This window comes from Hipposideros armiger, unplaced genomic scaffold (genome assembly GCF_001890085.2).
Source record: "Hipposideros armiger isolate ML-2016 unplaced genomic scaffold, ASM189008v1 scaffold_228, whole genome shotgun sequence".
In the NCBI taxonomy this organism is placed as follows: Eukaryota; Metazoa; Chordata; class Mammalia; order Chiroptera; family Hipposideridae; genus Hipposideros; species Hipposideros armiger.
In genome coordinates, this window is record NW_017731578.1 from 1,458,462 (window position 1) to 1,466,366 (window position 7,905).

The following is a 7,905-nucleotide window of genomic DNA, read 5'->3' on the forward strand; positions in this document are numbered from 1 at the left end:
CTCATGACAAATTCAAGGTAGAAAGTGTGGCATGCCATTTGGGAGGGACAGGCATATGTCTCAGGAGCTCAGAGGGCAGAAACATCCCTCCTGGCCCAGCAGCCCAGAAAGCTCCCCGGCCCTTGGTGCCTGCGGCGTCCCGAGTTTGGGGGCCGTGGGGAAGCAAATGGGTACCAACCACAAGGTCAGCTGGGCACCCCTGGGTCAGGAGGGAGAGTTGACTTTCCTGCTCTCCTGATCAATGCAGTGTCCAAAACCAACATAAATTATTCATCGTGAAAGGAAAATGGAGCAATTATGCATTGATTCCTGTTCCCCTTCCCTGGCATGTATTCTGCTGTGGCAGCCACAAGCTGGGGGTCTCACTGCAGGACGGGCCCCTGAGGCTCTGCTTGTAAGGACAGACTGGACAAATGGGCCACATCAGAAGGGGAAAAAACAAACAAACCTGAGAAGATGAACAGGGAGAAGACATTCTTTCCAAACTGTACACACACAAAGAGTTTCAGCACAGCATGTTAACTGTGGGGCCTTAGGGAGGTTACCCAGCCTCTCTGAGCCTATTGTAATGTCTAACAAGGCTGTTTGAAGATTTGGAAGAATATACCCAAAGCCCACAGTAAAACAGCTGACAGGTAGCCCACGATACCAGCTAATGTTTGCTGAACGCTTGCTAGGGGCTGGCACTGCGGAGGCATTACTGCATCCAAATTCACACCAGCCCTAGTTGAGCACATTCATGTCCATTTGCAGATGGGGAAACTGAGGCAGTCAGAGCGGTTCAGAAACATGTCTAAATCACAGAGCTCATAGCGTGTCGGAGTCGTGGATGCCAACACAAGGAGAACGCAGCAAATGGTCCTTGGGTGGCAAAAAAATGGGCACGTGAGAATTAAGATTAAAATGGGATCATTGGATTTGGCAGTTCAGATGCGGGAGGATTTGGAACCAGATTCCACGCAGACTGGCCAGTAGCCGTGGACAGAGCCTCGGTGAGAGAGACCATCGGAGGACAGTGCTGTGAACACGCTGGTGTTCCACGGGGCTGCAGAAAGCAGGACTCAGAACAGCAGGCACACGTTAGAAAGAAGCTATCAGCAAATGTTGAATTGAACCAAGAAAGAACTTTCTAAACATCACAGCTCAAGGGGCTCTGTCAGCAGAGATGTTCCAGGAACTTGGTGGGGAGCAAGGCGGTGCAGGCATTGAATAAAGCCTTCAAGTAGGTGGGCTGTCAGTTCCCGCACAGCCCTGAGACTCCTTGGAGCTGTGTGCTTGGACTGCGCCCCACGTAGCGCATCTGGGAGGAGGGGCTGCCCACCCCAGAGGCCCCTTGAATCACAAGCAACATTTGCATTCACATCACCTTTCAATGTGACTGTAAAAAATACGGATTTTTGTGAGTGCTATGTCGCAGTTGCAAATATGAGAGTGCAAGCAAATCAACACTCAGTGTTGACCTTGACCCCTGAGTAACAAACCCCGGTTTGCTTCTCACGACAATATTTATTCCCTGAGAGAGAGAGAGAGAGAGAGAGAGAGAGAGAGAGAGATCTGCAGAGTGCCCTTGAGTCTTTGGCTGAGTACTGATCTTCCCAGGCATGAGAGCAAACTATCCAAGGCTGGAGGGGTGGGGGGAGGGGGAACCATCAGAAATAAGTAGATGAGACACTTCTGAAGACTCACAGATGGCTGGGAATAGCTCATGTTCCCAGCAGCTGAAGTGGGAATCCGGGAATACATGGGGCATCACAGAGCCATGTCCCCCGAAGGGTGTCACCTCGATTCAACACTGCTCTGGACCTGCACTATCAAAGTGTAAGAGCAAACTTTGAAAGGATGCAACCAAATCGAACCGACTTAACTGCATGCCAGCACAGAGTGAAACTACTTCAAGGAATAAGCAGCAAAACCTTGCACCCAGTCACACAAAATCACAATGTCCGGCATCTAATAAAAAATGACCAGACAAGCAAAGAAGCAGGAAAATGTGACCCAGCTTGAAGTGGCTCTCACTGGCCAATTGTAGAACAATTGGAGCGCCAAAATCAGTAATATAGTAACAATTATAATTCATTGAGTAAAATAGAGAGTTTAGAGAGGGGAGAGAAAGAGACAGAGCAAGAGAACGATAGCAAGAAAGGGAAGATTTTTCTTACAACTGAATACCAAATTGTAAATATAGACGTGCGAGCAGTGAAAGCTACTGTTGATGGTGAGTGTTTGACGACGGACAGAGCACGTCTACAGTCATAAGGGCTCTCCTTACAAATGTCTTACTGATTACAAAGGAAAACGTAGTGACTGGCCTGTGTTTTTAAAAACTGTTACGATCAAGAATGACAAATAAAGGCTGTGCAACTGTTTCAGATCGAAAGAGACGAAAGAGAGGTGACGAGACGACTAAATGCGATACTGGGTCTTAGGTTGAATTCCGGAGCTGAGGGAGTGGACACTGGAACCGCGGCACAATTTGCGTGTAGGCTGTCGTATTGTCTCCATGTACAATGTTCCCCATTTGATCACCATACTGTGGTTATGTAAGAGAACGTCTTCACGCTTAGGAAACACACACGGAAGTGTTTTGTTTTCACCTTACTTTCCAATGGTTCAGGAAAGAAATAACTTGTAGATACACACACGGATGGAGAGAGAGAGAGAGAGAGAGAGAGGGCCGTATGTGAAGATGGAGGGAATGGTAAAGCAAATGGGGCAAAACATTTAGTTTTTGACTATGAATGACTGTGAGTCTGGGTAAAAGGTAGGCAGCTGTTCCTCATCCCATCCTTGCAACTTCTCTGTATGATTGAAATTACTCAATATTAATTTTTTTTCAAAATAAAAAAGATTTAAAAAATCCAACACCTCCTTCTTTGAAAGTGATGGTTCATTCCAAACGCAGTCTGAAAGCAGAGTTTCTGGGACTGGCTGGGTGTCAGGAAGCTGTGTTCATGTAGAAAGAAAGCAAATCTAAAGAATAAGGCTGTGTTAGAGCAAACGGTAGCCCACGGTCCTCCAGTGGGTCCTAAAATGTCGTGACTGGAACAGTACAGGACACCAGCAAAGAAATCAGCAAACATGCCAGGCCAGGCCGCCAAGGCCAGTATTCAATCAGTTAATCAATTGATAGAGCTTCTAACTTGCCTGGGTGTGAAGTTGAGCGTGACCTACACAATGGATTTTTTTCCGTGTCATAGAAGAGGGATAAAGTGTCACTCTCTCACGGCCTCTCCCCTCCCACTCATGTCCGTGTGAAAGGCGTTCCAGGATAAGCTCTCCCACCAGGGGAGCAAAAGCCACTGTGCTCTTACGGGGAGGGGGGTTCCCTGCGTGTGATGCCACAGACAGCTGGGCAGATGCGGAGGCAAGGTGTGAGGTTCTGCATTTGGGGACGGGCCCTTCGAGAGAAAGGAGTGCCGTCAGCCTTTTCTTGTCTGGAATATGCGATGTCAGCTTAGATGACTATGTTAGGGGCCCAGCTGCAGGAGAGAGACAGGGTGCTCCGTCCCCAGGCCTCAGGGACCCTGTCTTTGGGTGAGCTGGCCATAGTGCCAGCCACACGGCCACACAGGGAAGAGCAGAAAGACTGATGCAGGAGAAAGGGCCAGGAGCTCGGCAGGCTCAATAGAAACCCCCAGGGCCTGCGCGTGCTGTGCGCCCACTTTCTGTTCTTTTACGTGACGTGGGAGCACATGTGGTCCCCTGTGGAGCAGTTTGTGGGGTTTCTCTTTATTTATTCAGGTGTCAACACACAAAGCCTAAGGTAAAATAAATGAAACAAATGAAAAATAAAATAAATGAAAAAATAATGATGTCGTATAGTGTCCTGAATGGGGGCCCTGGAACAGAAATGGGACATTAAGTAAAAACTAAGAAAATCTGAATGAGGTATTGACTTGAATAATAATGTATCGATATTGGTTCATTAATTGTATACATTTGTTACAATGTAACTAATGCTAATGTAAGCTGTTCATAATGGGAAATTGGGTGCTGGGGAAATAGGAACTCTGTACCATCTCCTCAGTTTTTCTATAAAGCTAAAACTATTCTTTAAAATTTTTAATTCTATGGGAAAATAAGAATAATGGCCACAGTAGATTGAAACCTATCAAAGATATAAGAATCTCTGAATGATCAGAGAGACAGAGAGAAGGCTAATGAGTGAGGATAAAGACAGAAAAACAGAGCAAAGAATTCTTTTTCTGCAGTTGGGGTAGAGGGGAAAAAAGACCAAAGAAGGACTCCGTTAAGAATAACTTGTTTGCTTTTTGGGTCTCTGAAGACTTGCTTCTCAACTTAGAACAAAGACAAATTTTTCTGTACAGTTGTTTGAATTCTTGGATTCTTGTTATTCGGCATCTCCGATGACACTCTTGAAAATAATTGTGATGATTGCCTATAAAGTCATCATCATAAAACAGACTCAAGGGAAACTCAGAAGTGAAGGACCTGACAGAGTAGAGAAAGCAGTGTCCTTTTTACCTGAGAGAAGGTCAGACGAAAGAAGGGGAAGGGTGGAATTCCCCCTGAAGGCATTGGGATTTTACAAGGCTGCTTTTACAGGCAGTTTCTGGCTGGTCTGACACTTTTTGAAACAAATTGTATCTTTGTGGAATGAATATTTTAAATAATAACCAAAGCCAGTTTCCAGATAGACTCCAGCTCACAGGATCCAACTGAAACTTCCCCCCCCCCCCGCCCCCCCACTTTGCAAAAGTTACATTGAATCGAGGTGTCCAAATTAAAAATAAAATCACTTTTCCAAATATTTGGTGAAAATAGAAACTTTCCGTTTTATGAGATATTATTTTTGTCTTCCATCTGTACTCAAGTAAAACAAAATATTAAGGCTTAATTCCATTTTATTTCAACTGTTTAACTTTGCCCCTGAACTTTTAGCTAAACATTTACCCAATGGATGAACTGGTGGATTTGAATTTTTGAAGCATAGTAAACATTTTTCTATTTAATAATCTATCCAGTTTCTCTAAACTGTATCAATTTATTAGATGTTTTCGTGTCTTTTAAGGTTGAATAAAGTTTAAGGTTCATGCAGAATATGTTTTAAAGATTAGTTTATATTCTTTTCTCTCCCATCTTGCTTCAAAAATGGTTCTAGAAGCCATCTCTGCTCGTGTTTAATCAAGTTTTTGAGGTTAAGCAGTAGCAGGGGGCGGTTATTGACTAGATTGAACATGAGGAAATCCAAGACTGGAAATAAACTTTGTCCTTGGTTTTTGTTTTCTCTCTCTCTCTCTCTCTCTCTCTCTCTCTCTCTCTCTCTCTCTCCCTCTCTCCCTCTCTCCCTCTCTCCCTCTCTCCCCCTCCCCCAATCCATCCATCCACCCATCCCTCCCTCCCTCTCTCCTTCCCACCCCTCTCTCTCCTATCCCCAGAGATGTGCACAGGCGGACAGTTACCTTTCAGGCCACTAGGTGCTGTTTAGTGCACACTAGAGCCCTCCAAGGTGGCAGCTGGTTTCTGCTCATCAGGAAATGATACAACACCAGAAAGGGGACGAACGGGGTTCTGGGTGTTGTTTGCCAGCAGAAACAGGTTCTTCTTGAATGTCAAGGGCTATGCCTTGTTACTTCGGGCTTGTGTGTGTTCTGTGAGCACCTGGGCATACGCTTCCCGGACCAGCAGCGTGTGCTTCCTTCCCGAACCGCGGCTGTTGTTCATGGCAGTTGTCACTGTGCTTTTGGGTGGCTTACGTTGGGACTTGGCTGTGACACCTGGCAGGTAAAACTCCGAGGTCCAACAAGGTGCCAAAAGCCCAGCTCAACAGAGTAAGCCATGACCTGGCATGAAACAGGATGGGGGACCTCAGCCCCCACTGCCTGTACTCTCCAGTGCTCCCCATGTCACCCAGTAGGGGCAGCAGGCATCCTGGGGACCTTGTGTCCTGGTACTCTGGCCCTGCAGTTTCAAGCCCTGGATTGGCTATTTACAGCCGGTGACCTTGGCCAAGTTGCTTTGCCTCTCTGTGCCTCGGTTTCATCTGTCAAATGGGGATAAGAGTCCTGCCTACTGATGTTCTCGAAGATGGCCGAAACAAAGGGCATGAAATACAGTGCCTGTCACACAGCTGGTGCTGAATAAATAGTAGTTGGTTCGCTCATTCAGCTGGAGGTAGTGCTTTGAACGCCTGCTAGGTTCCAGGCACTGTTATGGGTTCCTCTCGACTTTACCTCATTAGACAAGCACTAAAAGGTGAGTCAGGATAACTATTCCAGGGAGTGAGTGAGGAATAAATGAGCGAGCACTTAGCCTCCTACAAATACACGTGTTATCTGCATTTAAAGCAAAAGGCACGGCAGCTGGACCGTTTCGGGAGTGATGCTTCCATCTCTGCAGAGGACAGACTGCATTCTCGGAGAGTCACTTGAATGTTACGTGGAGATTGTCCTCCCGGCCCTGGTCCCTTAACATGGAAACCAGTATCCGCCTTGGGGTACAAGTTACATAATGAGAAAACCAGCCCAATCCTCGAATCCGTAGCAGCTGTGATAACACAGCTCTTTCTGTACCTGCGACAGGTGGGGTCAGTATTGCATGACGGTTGACCAAGAAGCACTGGGAAGCACGGCCTCGGGAGGAAGGGGGCCTGGGTCCTCCTCACAGCGGGCAGCTTCCAGCGCAGCTGCAGGCCGCCCCCTTACTCCACATCCAGGGCCGTGGTTCGTGCTTGCCCCTCACGTGGAGCCCCTTCCTCTGGTCCCCAGTCCGCCCGGAGCCCAGCCCCGTGCCTCCTCCTTCCAGAGCCTTCTCTCACGCTCCTCACCCTGGTGCTTCTGCCCTTCCTCTGGACACCTTGGCCCATGTGCCCCGCCCAGGTGTCCTGGTGCCCACGTCTGCACGCTGCCTGGGAACAGCTGCCCCACCGTGTGGGCCTGGGTTGTCTCCCCTGGTGGCCTCGGAGCTCCCCAGGGCCGGGCCCACACTCTCCACCTTTGTTATTCTGGAATATGAAGAACAGTGCGTCCCGTGGGTGCCTCACTGATGGCCCGCGCTTAAATTAATACGGGCCTGAGGCTCATAGGTCTCCCCTCAGGGGTGGTTCCCTTTAGACAGGCCGAGAGGACAGGGTATTTGAAGGTGAACAGCCTGGGTTCAAATCCTGCTCTGCCATCACTAGCTGTGTGACCTTGGGCGAGTTCCTTCATGTCCCTGGCCTCACTCTCCTTATCTGTAAAATGGGGGGACAAGCGGAGCAAGGGGCAAACAAAGAGAGGGAATGTCTGTGGAAGTTCTTAGGAGGATAAAGAAGTAATCCCTGGCTGCTAACCAACACCGGTGTTAACTGGACCCGTTGCTGCTCCGAGAACCTACCCCGTCTCCTGCAGATTTTTATCTTGGGGGAAACATTTCTATTGAAATGAAGCAGATGGTTATAAACATGCCCAGATCCTAAATTCATAGCTGGTGAGTTTGTACAAAGTGATGTGCCTAATAAGCACCACCCAGATCAGGCTAAGAAGATCTCAGCTCCCCGGAACCCCCTTCATGGTGCCCCAGTCCTCCCCCCCCCCCACCTACCCATCCATCGTTGTTCATTCAGTTCCCCGCTTTGGACCTCAGTGGAATCTGGCTTTTGCTCAGTGTTACGTCTGCAAGATTCAGCCATGCTGTTGACTATGGCAGCTGTTCATTCTCATCGCTCTGGGGTGTTCTGTTGTGTAAACACACCCAGTTCTCCTGCTGCTGGGCATCTGAGCTGTTTCCAGTTGAGGGCTGTGATGAACAATGCTGCTGTGAGCACTCTTGACTGTTTTTTTGTGTTTTTTTTTTAATTTATTGGGGAACAGTCATGGTCATTGGTTACACATTGCTTTCATGTTACCATGGCATAGTTGACTCTTTTAAGGAGGGCGCAGCTCACAGTGGTCCATGCAGGGATCT